The sequence below is a fragment of the Diadema antillarum genome, unplaced genomic scaffold (assembly GCF_040938485.1).
Source record: "Diadema antillarum isolate AM-2024a unplaced genomic scaffold, OU_Dant_1.0 seq00000694_RagTag, whole genome shotgun sequence".
Classification (NCBI taxonomy): Eukaryota; Metazoa; Echinodermata; class Echinoidea; order Diadematoida; family Diadematidae; genus Diadema; species Diadema antillarum.
In genome coordinates, this window is record NW_027271599.1 from 242,577 (window position 1) to 261,173 (window position 18,597).

The 18,597-nt window shown below is 38.1% G+C and overlaps 1 protein-coding gene across 1 annotated transcript in view; it reads left to right on the forward strand.

Annotated features, from left to right (window-relative positions):
- Window positions 1-6,191: 6,191 nt before the first annotated feature.
- The window catches only part of LOC139737515 (GTPase-activating protein and VPS9 domain-containing protein 1-like), a 47,853-nt gene continuing 35,447 nt past the window's right edge, over window positions 6,192-18,597 (forward strand). Inside the window, exon 1 of the mRNA XM_071648185.1 lies at window positions 6,192-6,321. The gene's annotated coding sequence lies outside the window, so the exon portion shown is untranslated. The remainder of the gene's footprint in view (window positions 6,322-18,597) is intronic.

Genomic DNA, 18,597 nt, shown 5'->3' on the forward strand with positions numbered 1-18,597 from the left:
CATATCACATTTCTTTTCTGGATCCAGTTCTTGGAAATGCCTCAAGTGATGCATCAGGTTGTTTTTGTATCAAATATTGCTTGGCTGTTGACTCTGCATGTTTTAAAAATATTCTCTGGATAGTTAAAGCAGATATTGTATAAAGTCCAGCATAAAGGTAAATGTCTCAAACAGCAGCTTGTGATTTGCTTATGTTTTATATTACTTGCTAAAAGAAATTTTTCTTTGCTTTGAACATGTGATATCATTGTACAGGTTCTACCTCAGAAGCCCATGGTAGACATCATGGACTACATCTATCTCAGTGACGGACATGACAGTCTCGGCCACCCTGAATCCCGTCCAGTGGACTATGACCTCCTCAGTGCCTCTACCAGCAACCTGTCTTCCCAGACCCTCAGTCACGGCCACTCCTCGATCCTCCTAGGCAAGCCCCACAGGATCCACAAATTTGGGGCAGGGTGCCGATGGCAGTATCTTGAGGAGTGTGACAGCAGCTCTGGGGATTCCCCCCTGGGCCGGATATATGCCCTTCCTCCACCCCCTCCTACCCTTCCCCTGCCCCCCAGCTCACCGAGCCCTCCGGCAATGTTCCGACACCGGCTATACTGAGCTCCCATCTGGCTTTCGTGGAAGGATATTTTGTTGAAATTGGTCATATCAAGTTCAATGGTGGTGTTTGAAATTGCTATGTGTAATATGAGACCCAACTAATCTCCATGAATACATGTCGGCACAAGTCATGCGAAAATATATACCAGGCAGCAAACTTTCAGATCGTTGTATTTTGAATATGTTAAAAAATTTGTGTCGTTTAAATCCTTTATCACTATAATTTCTGTCTAATATAAAGCACTCATGGTATCATCTTAACATACCGTACTTGACTTGAGCCAAACGCAAACACCTTATCATCAAGCACGTTTCATGCGATCCTGTGGACATTGTAGTAGTGTGAAGATAACACAAGTGTCATGAATCAGTAGTTGTGATCATATTGCTTAATTGCGTAACCGTGTTCATTGGTGCTGTTGGAGGTCAGTTTAGCGCCGCTATATGTAGGAGACAGCACCTGTGTCAGCTCTAGCACAGTACTTGATATCACATACTGTGACTAATTGTGTTAAAACAAACTGGCATGTAGAAGAGTTGGTTGCAGACTTATGTATTGAGCAGGGTATCCTTGGTAAAATTAACTCTTCTGGTGCTAGATATCCTCATTACATGTATCTCCATCTTTTACAACCTAAAAAAACAACCCCGCCAAAACATAATAAAATGTTTTTATTGTGTATGCTGACTATCCTTAGAGATTTGAATATGTGTGGCTACGCATAGTGAAGTTACTGTATATGCCATATATTTATAGCGACTCTAATTTTTTCATGAAATCAGGAGTTCTTGGCAGTGTCATATGAATGTCCAGATTGTGATCCTGGAGTAAATTATTGAACGGAGAAATGTATGCTTGCACACCTTATTTATGTCAGGGTCAGAGTTGATATTTTTGAGTGTTTTTTGTCCCCGCCGAACGAGTTCGAGCAGGGGACTATGAAACGGGCTCCGTACGTGTGTGTGTCCGTGTGTGTGTCCGTCCGTGCGTCCGTGTGTGCGTCCGTGTGTGCGTCCGTGTGTGATCAAAATCTTCAATTTGCTACTTCTCTGTCATTTATCAGCCAATTTTGATTCTGTTTGCTTTATATGATAGCACTACATGGGAGCTTTGAAACTTCTACACAGAATTTCAGTTGTGACCTTTGACCTTGACCTTTGACCCATATTGTACATTTTGCTACAAAATGCTACTCCTTCGCCATTTCTAACCCGATTTCGATTCCGTTTGCTTTATGTGATGGCACTAGTGGAGGGCTTCAAAACTTCTACACAGAATTTTGACCTTTGACTTCTTTGACCTTTGACCTTGATTTTTTGACCCGTATTGTACATTTTGCTACAAAATGCTACTCCTTCGCCATTTCTAACCCGATTTCGATTCCGTTTGCTGTATGTGATGGCACTAGGTGAGGGCTTCAAAACTTCTACACAGAATTTTGTCCTTGACTTCTTTGACCTTTGACCTTGATTTTTGACCTATATTGTACATTGGCTACAAAATGCTACTCCTTCGCCATTTCTAGCCCGATTTCGATTCCGTTTGCTTTATGTGATGGCACTCATTGAGGGCTTCAAGACTTCTACGCAGAATTTTGACCTTTGACCTTTGACCTTGATTTTTGACCTATATTGTACATTTTGCTACAAAATGCTACTCCTTCGCCATTTGTAACCCGATTTCAATTCCGTTTGCTTTATGTGATGGCACTAGGTGAGGGCTTCAAAACTTCTACACAGAATTTTGACCTTTGACTTCTTTGACCTTTGACCTTGATTTTTGACCTGTATTGTACATTTTGCTACCAAATGCTACTCCTTCGCCATTTCTAACCCGATCTCGATTCCGTTTGCTTTATGTGATGGCACTAGGTGAGGGCTTCAAAGCTTCTACACAGAATTTTGACCTTTGACTTCTTTGACCTTTGACCTTGATTTTTTTACCTATATTGTACATTGGCTACAAAATGCTACTCCTTCGCCATTTGTAACCCGATTTCGATTCCGTTTGCTTTATGTGATGGCACTAGGTGAGGGCTTCAAAACTTCTACATAGAATTTTGACCTTTGACTTCTTTGACCTTTGACCTTCATCTTTTTACCTATATTGTACATTTTGCTACTAAATGCTACTTCCGGCGGGGACATATATTACGCACCGCGTAATTTCTACTTTTCCTTGTTGTTTTATGGTTGATCATAACTCAGTGTTCTGCAGTAGGAATCTGTTTGTTTTGAATGTTGTTGCATATACTTCACACCAATATCATTATAAATATCTTATATATCATGATTGATGCCTGTCCCACATTGTCATAGAACTCAGTTTATCATTTTTAGTGTTGTCATCAATTTTATACAATGTTCTATATGGTGGATGATTTGACCAGCTTGGCAACTTAGCTGATATCATCACTGAGTCATATACCAGTATTCTCCCAAGAATTTAACTTTAGTAGATTATCCATGAAGTGTTTATAGAGATGTAACATGTTTCAGCTCCACAGGAGTTAAATTATATTTTGGAGACATAGCTTTGTAAATGCATGTAAAGCATGTACAAGGCTTACTGTTTTGTTTGTCCAAAATGTCTACAGTGTGAAAGTTTTTGTTAGGCATCAGTTGCCTTAATCATCTTAATACCTTGTGCATTTTAGCATAGGCATCAAATGAAGAAGACATTTTGCTGAAAGTGAAATGTTTAATTGTGTGAGGATAGATGCAAAGGATAATTCTGATGCCATTTTGTGATTGCAAACACATCTTTTTACTCAACAATATATGTAATGGTTCTCCTGGAGAAAAAAAAAGCACTTTTGTAGGTATGGAATAAAAGAAACAATTCTAGATGGATGAATTGAAAGATGATTTTTTTTAATTGAAAGATGATTTTTTTTTTTCAGACTACATTCATTTCATTGTGACATTTTCACACACTCACAAAAAAAAGGAATGAAAAGAAAGGAAAACAGAATGTGCATTGATCATTTTCCTTCTCAAAGTATCGGAAGCATCTCATTACGTCATGTTATTTCCTCATCAAGTATCAGGTATCTATTAAAGCTCTTTAAGATGAGGATTGAGAAATTGATTTAGAGTAGAATTCTTCATATGATTACATTCCTGATAACAAAGATCCGAACTGTCTGATGATATATGTATTATGATTGGGTATGTTTTAGACTTAGACAGGCTGAAGAAAAAGAGAACTACACTCTCTCTGAAATAAAGTGCCCATACTATTCAAATGTCATTGGTGTGTAAATTTGCATAACTGTGTGTTATACATGTCTTTGATAAGTACTGTAAAAGTGGATATTTTTGCGCGACTAATTTTTCGTGCTTGGCAGGGTAAGAAGAGTTTCTCATGTTTTTAATTCCACAGAATAAAGACAGCAACTACTGGAACATATGGCACGCAAAAATATTCCCGTGTTTTTATTTTCGTGCTAGCTTCTGGTTGAGTGAAATGCGCAAAAATTTCAACTCCGCGAAAATTTCCACTTTTACAGTAACATTCTCATTGTGAGAATGACATTTGTTTGAAATTACAGACAACACCTATATATTATATCTTATGTGTATAATTGTGTGTGTGTGTGTGTGTGTGTGTGTATGTGAGTGTGTGTGTGTGTGTGTGTATGCATAATTAGCATAATTATTATGTTCTGAATGCGAGCAGAAATAACTGTGTTGTGGTGAGTGAATGTGTGTGCAGGGGGTGTGGAAGTGTGTTTAAGTGGATGTGTGTGTGTGTGTGTGTGTTTAAGCGGATGTGTGTGTAGGGTAGGTGTGTAAATGGGTGGGTGGATGGAAGGTGGATGAGATGAGAGGTGGATGAGGTGGAAGGTGGATGAGATGAGAGGTGGATGAGAGGGAGTGTCTGTCTCGGGTAAGGAGGTGGATGTGGTGTAGAGGGTGGGGAGGTGGTTTAGAGATGAGAAGGACGTTTTTTTTTTTTTTTTTTTTTTGGGGGGGGGGAGGGTTTAAAGTTAAAAGTTATGAGTAGTTGAGGGTTGGGTATGGTGGAAAGGTGGGAATGAGGGTGGTTTATGTTGTTGTTGTCATCGTTCTTTTGATATAATAGAAATTTCATTTCCTGTTTTTTTAGTGTTTGGCTAAATTGCTCACAATTGCATATATGAATTCTGCTTGTTTGTTTTGTAGTTAAAAAGGAATGATCGGATAATTCATTCTATTTCCTCTCTTCTGTTTGATATCTGCCTTAAAATGAATTGAATGATTATTCTTGTTTTATGGATTATGGATTATGTCTCATAACTGTAGGAATATCTATATGATTTATGACAGATGTTATGTAGAATGTGTGTAATTTTTTTTTTAATTGTTATATTCTCAAAGGAAATGGAATTAATAAAAATATCACTGAAAACAAAAAAAAAGTATCTTAAATTGGTAAAGAGAGAATTCACCTGAAAAGGGCTCTTTGATGTGAAATTAAAGATATATATGGACAGTTACCACCCTCCAAACAACCCATCCTACAAATGCATGCAGGCCCACACAAAACTCCTGTACACACTTTCTCTTTACTGACTGAGGCAGCTGCACCAACCAATCTATAGCCCTCTGATCATCTTGTTCTATCCACAAGAGTTTCTTTACGTCATCTTGAAGCTGGTGAGTAGATAGGGTCTCAGCAGCTATTTGATGATCTCAAGAGAAGCAGGGTTGTGTATATTCATCCCTACAATTCCATCATATTTGTTTAATCAATTGATTAATTTGTTTGTTCGTTCGTTCATTCAGCAAAATATGAAAAAGCACAGTTCGAGCAGACCTCCCCACACCCTGCAAATTTAGATCCTGCAAATAAAACATTTCCAAATCGAAAGTCTTACCTGTGTGTATGGAAAATTATTTTCAGTAATGAGACCTACAGTCCAGGGCTCAACATTAGCAGTGGTCCAACATTAGCAGTGGCCCGGTGGCCGAGGGCCACTAAAAGTTGATGCGAGGCCACTAAATCTCCTTGGTGGCCTGATCGGGCATCAAATATTCAAAGAGAATTATATACAAAGCACAAGTCTTTTTATTTTGGGCCATCAGCATTTCATATTTAAAGATTTCAGAGGCCCGAATGGGCCGTCGGAGAAAAATGTTAGTGTCAAACCTGGAATAATATGGTGCAGCCATGATTATGTGTACAGATAGTCAGTGCAAGTGCTGTTTCTTTGTAGATTTAGAGTAGGCATCTACTTTTAATACTGCAGTGAACTCTCGTAGCAGACGATGACAAGCGCCGTCAACGAACGTACTAGTACACATAGTACAGAGTACTGTGTATCGGAGGTGGGGGAGCAAGGGGCACGCATCACAATCCGCCCACTTGCACAGGACTCTACTAGTATTCTGCGAATCTGCCTCGTAAGTGCGTGCGCAGTGCGCGTTGAGTTTTGGGGCTGTGTGCGGTCGGTAGCGAGCGCGAGATATATATGGAGGCGGACACCGCCACCAGGGCATCATGCACCCACTAGCACCGTATGCACCGCGCCGCGGTTATAGTACGGTAACTGTGTGTGTCACATTGGTGTGAAGTGTCAGTGCATAGCATGCGTATGGTAGATGATTGGACAGGTCAATAATATGCGTAGCGTAAAAAGGCGAAACTAAACTTCACAGCTGGAGATCCCGAGCTATATTTCGAAAACGATACTAGTCGAGCTGGAGGCAGTAATTATCATGTTGGTGAGTATGTATTTCGCTCATATTGAAAACATTTGGGGTATTTGGAATGTATCATGGAAACATTTTGTCGTGGAATCGGTACCTGCGCTGCCGCAAAATGTGACTGATTGTGATTGTGATTGAAAGGATGAGTAGACACTCTCTTCACATGTTGTTGGTACAGTACTGTTTTAGGGAAACTGTCTGTAAATTTACTGTATGATGATGGTGCCAGGCTATTTACGTGTAATAGTAAGTCTGAGTATTGTCACTAAAAACAGTAAAGAGAAGTCAACTCATCAACGCTGACAGTGACACTCTTTTACATCTAGACTTCTTAGTTCTACTTCTTGTAAATGTCTATTATTGAACCATTTTCTAAACGTTAGAACACACATCAGTGAGACTGAGAGAGGTCCACATTTTTATTCTGAAATGAATTTAAATTACTGTGAATTTACCTCGAAAAGTGTGGTACCTCCATCTTCAGTAGGATCTAGCTCTACTACATCTTCTAAAACAGCAAAGTGTGTAGGGTTTTAGATTCTAATGGGCTTTGTACTGGAAGCCTATTGAGTATTGGTACCGTAACCTAAATTGGACTAGAAACATGATCCATTAACCTGCGTGTGGTAACAGTGGTACCTAAATGGTAGTCTACTAGGCTCTTCCTGGGTGCTATATTATGTAATTTACATCGTAGTTTGTGCTTTCGCACATCCTTATCAAATGATTTTCAAACATGCAAAAGCTCACCCTAGTTATTCAGTACCAATAACCTACAAATTGTACTTACCTAGTGAAATAATTTTATATGAGCCTCCAAAGTTGAATAGAATAAGTTTTAGCACTTTTTCAAGTGTCTGAAAATCTCAATTGCTTGAAATGCTGCACTGTACACAAGCAGTCGGCACAGTACGAATCCGTTCAGCGCATGGCCGATCGTTTGATCTAAATGTAGTGATCACAGCGGCTATTCTATGGTGTCTTTGAAAAGATAAAATTTGTTTTCCCTTTTTCCTCAACCAAGTAGCAGCTGTAGCTTCTATACAAAGTGGTTGAGCGCGTGCGCATGTGTGAACAGCCCCTTATATCTTTTTCTTTCTTTTCTATCTTTGCTTCTTTTATTTTCAGCAACTCCTAACTTTCCCTTTCCTCCCTAATTTCATATCTTTGTGGGTTTCCTCTTGTCTAACTTTCATTTCCTATTCAATCTTACTTTCTGCCTAATTGTTCTTTGTTTCTTTTGAGGGTTATCTTTCCCTCCATCTACCTTTCCTTTCTTTCCTGTCCAATCTTTTTCTTTTGTTTTGTTCTGATGTATCATTTTCTTTATTTCATTTGCAACCTGTACAATTCCTTCTTTCCTTCCTTTTCATCTTTGCTTTCATTCAATTTTGATTCATGTGTAATTCTATTATTCTCCCTAGTGCTTGTTTGTTTTCAATCTTTTTTTCTTTGCCTTCTTTTCTTTTCAAACATATCCATCTCCCCCTTGCCTTGCTTTCCTTTATAGTGCAAATTTCTCTTCTTTCTTTCCTTCCATTATCTTTTGTTTTTATTTTATGTGTACTTTCTATGTAGTGAACCTTTTGTTGCATTTTTTTTTCCAGGTTTACCTTTTTAATACCATATCTCTTCATTCATTTCCTTCCCTCCCTTTTTCCTATCCTTCCTCACTCACTCTTGTCTTATAACCACATTTTTCACAATCGTCTTTCATTCACACTTGTACACATGCACCCTAACACACACACACACACACACACACAAACACACACACAACACGAACAACAGTCCCAAACCTCAATCAGTCGCTACCCCAAGACTTGAAAAACAGGTTTATCTTTTCAAAGATACCATAGAAGAACTTGCTGTGATCGCTATGAGATCACTACATTCAGATCAATTGCAGTGCTTACTGCCATGCCGTTAAAGTATTTTGTATACCATGCGCTGCGCCGTCTGCTCTTGTGCAACGCAGTTATAGCATAGCGAACTAGCTGTGATCAACTTATTCCGACAAATTATAAAAGTGTCAAAAAGGCAAAATTCCCTTTCTACTGAACTTGGGTCTCACACAGATGCAAAAATTGTGGTTGTTCGATATTTAGAGTGAGTTTTTGCATGTTTGGAGATCAATTACCTAGGAGGTGTGAAAGTGCACTAGCACCCCTTCCTGTACCTATCAATGTTTTATCAATATCATGCATGCCTGTGTTGTATAACCTACTCATCCGTTTAGATAGACTCTAAAAGAACATTGCTATTTTAGTCTGAACATGATAGAATGGGGATTCTAAGTATTCAAGATGGCAGATACACTGTAGAATAAAATTAACATCTCACAAAGACTAGTGCTGCAGCAGTAGGGCCTAGGCCATAGGCCTAGTAGGGTAGTAAGCCTACAATTGTAGGTGTAGTATTGCCATCACTAGTCAAATAATGTGAAATGTTGTGTGTTTGTGCAAGAATTGTTATATATAGATTTCTATCATGTTAGTATTTTATGTAAAGAGCTTCTTATTGTTTTCTAGTAGTAGCACGTCTAGATTCTAAGTCTTGGCAGTTTCTTGCTTGTCAGAGAATGCTTGTCCCAAGCAAAAGTTTTCAGAAATATCACGCAAACGGATGAGGTGGGAGTGATAGTAGATCTACTTGTAGACCAAGTGAATCTGCTTCAAATAAAGCCATTGGTTTTTTTTTTCTATTTTTTTTTTCAATCCGAAGCTGTGTAGTGACTTTAGCAACCAATGCGACCATCATGATGTCCCGAATGTGACTGCCGGCTACATGTAGGAAACAATGCTTTTGCGAGCGGTCAATTTTGGCATGGGAGGTCGAACCTTGGTACAGATTTTTTTTTACACATTAAATATCTAGCATCTCTTTCGTGCACAAAAGTGAAACATTGCAACCTGAAAAGACAAATAAAAACAATGTGATTGCATTTTCACTCACCACCATTCAGACTCAGAGAGCAAACTGAGCTGAGGACCGGATGTCATGCACATGTATAAAGGGCTCTAGATCTAAAACAAACTCTGTCAATTACAATTTTACTCTGTATTCTCCTTCCTCTTTTGATATGAATTGTTCAGTTTTTTGAAAAAAAAAAAAATAGTCAGGAAATGTAGTCTTGTTAATATGCAAGTTCCGCTCTGAAGACTTCCTTCTCAGTATTCTTTTACAAAATTATTTTGAAACAAGATTATTTTAAATTGCAATATGTACATGTATTTCTTGTGGATATATGTAGATGTCAAGACCAGTATGAAGTTCTGAATATAAATTTATTCCCTTGTTGTGCAATATTTTATACCACTATGTTTTCAGGAGATACATGTAATACTCGATGCCAATACTGGCACAAGACCCAGTTCTTAAGATTCTGTCCCATTATACTAGGTTTATTCCAAACTTTTTTGTATTTTAGAACACTGTCAAGAGGGCAATAAGTTAATGTTGGAATTCATGAAAAAAAGAAAAGAAAAGAAGAAGAAGTGAGATTCAATAAGCTCAGACCAGAAACTTTACTTCACTCTGTAGAACCACCAAGTGATACTACCAGTAGATATTTGGCTGTGTACTTGTAAGTTCAGTATTAGTGACACAATATGGGCGGTTATGTATTTGACCTTCAGCAAGTCATGTGAAACTGGTATCATCCACACCTCTGTTTCAGTTTTGTTTTTGTTTTGTTTTTTATTTGTTTTGGGTTTTGTTTTTTGTTTTTTAAAGGCATGCTGTGTTTGGTTGAGTGATGTTGCTGTAATAAACATTTGAGGAAGACTAGTTGGACAGAAGATTCTTTCTTATCAAATGATTACTTGAGTATGTGAAAGTACACTCTCCCATTTTATTTTGCAACTGCTGATCTCAGTTTCAGGATGTGAAGTATTTGATGGATGTTAAGTATACATGTATAGCTTTTAAATAGACAACAAAACATCCCCCTTTCATTCTTATTCCAGGATGCATCAGATTGAAACAGTTGCTAACTATTCATCCCTAGTCATCTACATTGTATAGGGTGAGCCGCAAATGGTTGGTTTGGTATCGTTTTCTCATTGTTGTGTACAATACATGTGTTCAAAGAAAAGCACTTCACCAATTTCACAATCTGCTCTTTGAGAGAATTGAAGTGGGATCTCTAATTTGCTCCTTCACATGTTTAAATCTCATAAATGTTTCTGTTGTATCCAAGGGACAGAAAGTACATGTATTTTGCTTGATGCTATTGGAAAATGAACAGCTTAACCATACGCAATATTCAGTTATAACCGGTACAGTTGTAAGCTTCAAATCCAAGCTTCTTGATTACACGTGAAATAGAATCGCTACCTACTTGGACTACATTCAAAGGTACAAAATTTAAGAAAATCATGTGCTTGTGTCATCGCTGCTTCTAAGACGTCTTCTTGAATTATGGCTTTGCAGTTTTTAGTTGTGCAGTTTACTGACAGGGTGGTAGGATCGAGTCCCTCCCACCTCGCTGCTTACAGGGTGCTCCTCCTACACTAAATGTGCTGGCACGTGGAATTGAATTACGAGACAGCTTTCTTTGCATGTTTTTCTTCTTACTTTGCGAATTGCAACTGTGACTGCGCTAGTTACTTTTGTTATTTTTTGTTTCAGACAATGACAACAAGCGAGCAACGGATAGTCAATAACCATCGCATGAAAATACGCTGTTTTTATTCTCAAAGTTTTGACTACCGTTCGCAAGAACTTCTGACATGAGCGCTGCAAGGATGTACTCGTTCTCTACTAGGCCAACACAGCGCAAATCGTACACTCATACGAAGTAGAGCAAAGCATCGCGCATTGTTCGCACATTGCGTTGATCGTACATCGTGCTGTTTTGGCGTGTTTCCCACAGGATAAATCGCACGCGGTCTCGCTGCGTTGTACTCCCGCGTATTCCCGCATATCCCCTCAGGTATGTCGGAAGTGAACACCGATTTATCCGCTCGGAAGAAGCACGCGGGAGTGACACAGGTTACCGTGAGCGCTACTGTAGCTGTCCATGAATCATACCTAAACTTTGGATGTGGCAACATTTTGTAACAATATATCTGCTTGTCAAAATAAAGTAAGACAAAAAAGGGGAAAACCCTGAGCCAAAAGTCATTGCTTTGCTCTCTTTGCTAGATGCCCTTTGTCTGACTGTAAGTTTTTGTTTTGTCAGGCAAATAGGGTTTGTAGAAAGGATTATATATCATGTTATTTTAGAATGCTAGTGTCTATCATTCGTATCAATACAACTTTACAGTTACTAATGATACAGTGAATTTGAATAGAGGTATAGCTTCTCATGTTCTGAGACAAGTTCTTCTTCATTTCATGGAATGAATCTCCATATTGTAGTCTTTTTTTTTTGTCAAGCCCACCGGAGGTGAGGGGAGACTAAGGGATGGCCTGCGGTTTCTGTCCATCCGTCGTCCATCCGTCGTCCATCCGTCGTCTGTCAGTCGTCTGTTCGTAACGCTACAAAAACTCGAATAACTCTCTACTAAGGTCTTCAATTTCGATCAAACTTGTAGGGAAGAGTGGTTATAAAAAGTTACTACACATTTTACTAAACATGAAGGTCACCTCAAGGTCAAAGGTCACAGGCAGGGGTCGATGAACTTTAGGGCCTTATGTTAAGTTTTTATGGCGCGTTTCGATTATGGCTCATAACTTTTGATCCCTATGTCTGTTTGTGACCAAACTTGGATGGTAGATGTCCCTTGGGGAGTTAAAGTTCATCACAAGGTCAAAGGTCACAGACAGGGTCAACAAACTTTTACGGCCCAATGTTAAGTTTTTACGACGCGTTTCGATTATGGCTGAAAACTTTTGATCCCTATGTCCGTTTGCGACCAAACTTGGATGGTCGATGTCCCTTGGAGAGTTGAACTTCATCACAATGTCAAAGGTCACAGACGGGTCAACAAACTTTTAGGGGCCCAATGCTAAGTTTTACGGAGTGTTTCACTTATGGCTCATAACTTTTGATCCCTATGTACGTTTGTGACCAAACTTGGCTGGTAAATGTTCCTTGGGGAGTTGAAGGTCACCACAAGGTCAAAGATCATAGGCTAGGTGGGGTCAATGAATCTCCGGGAGATAGAAAAACATTAATTTCTTCTATGCGAATGGGTGAGACGCATTTTGGCATTTGCCTTGTCTTTTTTTTTTTTTTTTTGCGGAGAATGCAGACTTTACTCTCATTCACAGACTTACACCATTCCCTCTCTGATATAGCAATGCTGCAAGAAATTGGTTCTTTTATATGAATGGTATGGGAATCATTTCTAAAAGCATTGTAGAGTTTGTGATCGTGCAGTTAGTATGGAACTCAAATCTCACACATTTTACGTTGCCCAGAAAATGGCTTGGAAAGGACCGGACTCCCACGCATCAACATTGCCCAGAGGATGACTCTGAAAGCCCCAGTCATTTCCACTCAAATCGCTCTGTTTGTGAGCAGATTTCCTCTCGTAAGCCCTCATCATAACCAGTTAATATTCCCTAGGCTTAAAGGTTCCACTTCAATTCTAAGCCCTCATCGTGAGTAGTTGATATTACCATGATTCGCAGTTACCATTTTGAACAGACATTCTACCAAATTTTACACATTGGACTCATGCCTTCGGAGTCTTTCTCATGCTCACATACTTGCCAGACTTTTGTTCACGCCTCACAAAATAATACCCCAAAACCACAAGAAACATGGATTTTCAACCGTAAAAAAGTAACATTTTTGAGAAAATATACATATTTTTTCTATTCAGAATCAGCTAAAATGATATGATAATACTATTTAATAGTATGCACCAGATTCCACTATAGGATAGGTATGGTACAGGGCTCACACCTGTGATGGAATATTCCTGACCACTTCATAAAATCGCACCAAAGATACGAAAATATGTGAAGAAAAAAATTGATTAAAAATCAGAAATGCAGTTGGGCAAAAAACTGAATTGCTGCCTGGTATTTAAGCTTTTCTCATGGAATTTGAAGGGACTATAATATCTGATTGGGTGCATGTACAGAAAATATGTGATTTTTTTAGTAAAAAGAACTCGTAGTCTGGCTTCGCGAACCCTTGGACAGAGTTTGAGCTAAAGAACCCCCTTTGGAAATTTGATGGTAAAAGGGTAAATCTCACTTTTTCCGGTAAGTGAATATGAAACACCTCATGTCTCCCCGCTATTTTACAAAATTTTTTGAATTTTGAATTTTAACACACGTCCTTTTGGGGAAGTATTTACCCGAGTGAGCCCTAAAGCTGCTTATTGTGGGAGGGGGTAGACTCCCATTCCCCCCCCCCCCCATTTCTTGGTCATGTAACCTTACACCTACATGTAGCTGCTCTCTGACCATGGCATCTCTGCTTTAATTCCAACACCATTTTCAATAGTCCACACTGTGTCTGTGTGTCTGTGTGTCTGTGTGTGTGTGTCTGTGTGTCTGTGTGTGTGTGTGTGTGTGTGTGTCTGTGTGACATTTTTGTTTGCATGTGTGTTTCTTTGTGAGAGTGAGTGTATTTTTGTGCACATTTTTGCCCTCCACTTTCCTGCTTTGATGATGTTTGAAGTTATCTAATTTTTCTCCAAAAGGTAATATAGCATTCAATTTGATTCTACTCTGGTTGCATAGAAGGCCTAAATGATAAATAAGAGAGCACCACCACCTTTGGAAACATCCTTTGCAGTTATAGTCTATTCCTGGCATTTGAATTTAACCACATCATTACAGATGATGCAAAAATAAACACTGATTACAGGAAATGTGCTTGTAGTCCCATGCTTTTATAGGCTGAATAGTACCATATGCACAGCCACTAATGTATGGCCAGTGTTGATACATAAATGAGCCACTTTGCGCTTATCTTGCTGTCATAAACAGCAGCATTTGTACTGCAAAAGGTATCCTGTATGAGCTCATTATCTGCACTCACCGCGCATGCAATTATCCGCACACTGGTGTCATCTTTCTTCTCACCATGTAGAACCTGCAATATGATCTGAAACTATGACTTTCCCTCCTGTTGTCCATGAAGTGAATTGTGAGGGTTGTGATTCTTGATAGTCAAGTGCAGTGTACACATATATGTAATTGAGCAGATTATCTGGTTTTGGTCATCTTGATGTAATAGCCAAACTGTTGTTGCTGCTCATGAAGGCAAGCACAATGTATGTATGCAGCTGTCAAATCAGTAAAAAAAAAAAAAAAAAAAAAAAAAAAAAAAAAAAAAAAAATTACAATTCACAGGACCCATGCTAGTTGAGTATTCTCAGTCATGCAACAACAACACACACAAAAAAAAGGAGAAGAAGAAAAAAAAAAGGAGAAGAAGAAAAAAAAAAAGGAGCAGAGATAATGGACAGAGAGTGTTGTGGAAAAATAACATTGGAAAACAACTACAAAATGACTCTTGATGTGTGTAGTGTAGTAAATGACGTAGACTTTTAAAGTAAATTGCTTTGTCATGCCAGGACAATCTTTAAAGGAAGCATTATTCCAAAGTGTTATGAATCACTGAAAGTAAGCATTATATGTAAATTCTATTGTGGAATATCTCGCAAGTTCCCTCATTACACATTGATTATTAAAGGGTGCCAAAATTTTGATCAGAGTGTGAAATAGACTACAGGGAAGACAGGTAAAATTGGAAGTGTAGACTCGTGACATACAAGTACATTGTACATTGTATATCAATCATATGTTTATGTCGTTTCAGTGCTGTACCATGTGCTTGTTTTGCTGTGTGATTTACAGAATACCCCTGTCTTTCACCGAGAACTAGACCTGATAATGAGATTTAAAGGAGATTATCATTTAGAAAGTACCAATCTTTTTTTGTCCCCCTTCAAATGTTGCAATGCAAGAGGAAGAGAGGGTGTGTTTTGGGCATGTAACGAAAAGCCCAAGGTTGTTGCAGGTGTTTCCTGGATTGAACCCTGTAATGATCCCAATGGAAAACTTGTAAACTGTTTTTCAAAACTGGTCATGTCTCAGATTGAAGTGAGGATGTACACGTATGTACATGCGCAGTATGCGCATTCAGTTCTGCCATGTAGCATGTTTTTCCCGCGTGCAGAATTAATCATGCTGCCCAGAGTAGAGCATTTTGTTTGGCCACTTGCCAGATGCAAGCTATTTTTTGTTGTTTATTTGAACATCCCTATCAAAGAGGAAATCACTTTGAATGGGGAATGAAGTGTGAGCAGTGTTCATGCATTTGCCTATTTAATAAGAGCAGTAATCATACCTTCTGATGTAATCTACAATACATATGCCGGGCTTTTTGTGTGAAATGTTATTCTGTTTATAGAAGTTTGGCTTCTTGTACACTGATTTGTATGTCGTTATCAGTTGAATTTTGTCCTTATAGTTTGCACATTTCTGAATGTATATTTCTCATGGGGGCATGCAGTGTTGAGCGCATGGTGAACAATTGGCATTCAGAAATATTTGCCATGAGTCTATTATTGTCATTTTTGCCTTTATGTGCCCATATTCATGGCAGTACTGTAACTTGTCAAGCTGGTTCACTGATCAGATATTGATATGACTTCATTCCTGAAACTTGGCCCCTATTATATGTGTATGTTTATAGAGAAATCTACCCAGATGTAACAGCACAACAGTCCAAGATGAAAGATGTTCTGATTCATTAGGGTTTGGAGAATTATGAAGAAATTTTTTGCATCCTTGATTGACAGTTTGAAATTAATGCAGCACCATTTGTTCAAATTGGCTTTACAATACAGCACATAATAAATGGTAAAATAGCCCCAAACAGTGGAAAACATGGTGGTTTCAAATGTGGAGAGAATCTAGACCTGAGTTTGTTACCTTCATCTCTCAGCACTTGAGCAATGTAGTGAGCGTATTATTGTGCAGAACTGAATGTTTGTAAAAAAAAGTGTGGATACTTTTGAAAAGCTCCCTCTATTCTTTATTGATTTTTTTTCTTCAAACCATTCCATAAAAAAGTATTCAGATATATTCAACATATTCTAGGAATGTTACAAAGTTTACTGTAGTTTGTGGGCAACATTTTGCAATAGTGTTGCAAAGAGGAGATGGAAGATTTTGTCAATTCTATTTTCAAAGAAGAAATGAAGACCCATACCCATGCATATATAATGTCTATGTTATGTACATTGCACAAGCACTTCTTCAGTGAAGGAAATGGAGTGTTGTGAAATGTCTGAAGGACAACTCGTATTTGTGCTCTGGCAATTGAACTGTACAGTACAATGTATTTACACTTATATGGACTACCCTGAAAGCCCCAAAGGTATACGTATCTATCAAGTCTTAATTATTTTGTCTACGTCCCGGATTTGTAGCAGTTCGTGAACAGACAAGTTGGGCATAAAATGTGCAATAGAAATTTCATCAACTTTTTTTTTTTTCTTGTGCATATTAAAGGCATTATTTACCGTTTGCAGACGAAACAAAAACCCAGCTTTAGTGCTTCAAAATAGTTCTAAGATATGAGTTAGGGATCTAAACAACCAATGTAAGGATGTTAATCGGTTGCTAAATATATAAAATGTGAACAATAGTTACATGTATAATTAATTTATTTCTATAATAGACTGTCTACAGTTATGGGTTATTGAGAAAAAATAGTGATATATCTAAATATTTTAGGCAGGGCTGCACACAAACCCATTTTTTTTTTTTTTTAATTCTTCTGGTCCAACCTGTCTGTTGGACTAATGGGTACCCAGTTTTTCAATTTTTTACTGGTCCATTCCTGAAAAAGTTACTGGTCCAACAGTGATTTTTCATTGTCCTGGACCATCAGATTAGTGCAAGTGTGCAGTTTAGGCTATATTGCGAAATGTTTATATGGTAGGATGTTTTGTTATACATGTGACCTATACATAATGCATAAAAATAATGTGATAGCTCAAACATTTTTTAAATCACTGCTCCCAATGGTAAACAATACGTTTAGAAGCATGTCTAGTAGTTGACTTCTTGCTCTAAATGTCATACACTCAGTAGTGATTTCATAGCAATGCAAGGTGCAATTTTGCAGAATGTATCCCTTTAAGCACTGTTCTTGATACCAAAACACAGGCAGTATGATTCATCGCTGCACTGTGTGTCTGAGCAGTGAATGCAGCAAGCTACTGTAGTTGTCCCATGCGGGGATGTGTATTCACTGTGAAAGCAATCGATCACTTTCCCAGTTTGTGTCAAATACAGTGGGACAGTTTTACTAAGATTTTTTTTTTTTTTTTGTCCCTGGGCAAAAACAACAACAGCAAATAAACAAGCAAAACAATGGCTGAGCTTTTACATGGACATGGATATTTGTGTCACATCTGCTGGTGAATATGAGTCAATTTTCATTTGTGTTATTTGACAGTGCAAGCCCATACTGGTATTTACTTGTGTTCGAGTATCTGAGCACAGCTAATTTTGTGACATTACTGGTAGAGAAAAAAAAAAAAAAAAGGAAAGGAGAGGTTGCAAGTTATAGTACCGGTATATGTACAAAGAAATTGAATGTGTACACCTGTACACATTTTCAGAAGCAGTCACTGATGTGCAGGGAATATCATTCCTGGTATCACATTGCAATTAGCTACATGGCATGCATTTTGGATGCTACTGCCATACAAATTAGATAACATTTGTGTAGCAACTTCATTGGAATTTTATACTCTTTTTTTTTTTTTAGGCTCATTTGTCCATCAATAAAACTGTCATCCAATTTGAGAAGGGAAATTATTCCCTGATATAACATCCAGAATCCCTAATAAGTGAAACTGCCCCTGTTGTCATTGTCAGATATTTACTAGTTGTACAGTAGATATTGTGATGAATTTATCATAATGGTCAAGTAGACATGGGCAGGGTTTAAATATGACATGTAAATATTTGTTTCAGCGATCTTTTGCCCTTTCGCATATACCCAGAAAATCTGTATCTATAGACCAAGGTGAAAAATGTGTTTGTATTCATCGGACTGCGTTAAGCCAAAATAAGTCAACTCTTGATTCATGATTAACATTCAACTTTTGTTACGGAATAATACACAGCACAGAGTAGGATTTATTGACATTGATGTTAATGTACATTGTACATCCTCTTTTCTGGTTTTATATTAGAGAGTGACAGGCTGCATTTATCTAAAAATTTGCAGAGGCAGAATCATGATCCTGAATGCGTTTGAGGCATTTTGGGGGGTTAGATAAATGCCACCCTGTTTTCAAACGTGTTTAGAAACGCTGATTTTCAAACGCCATTCAAAGGGCATTTTGAAACACTTTT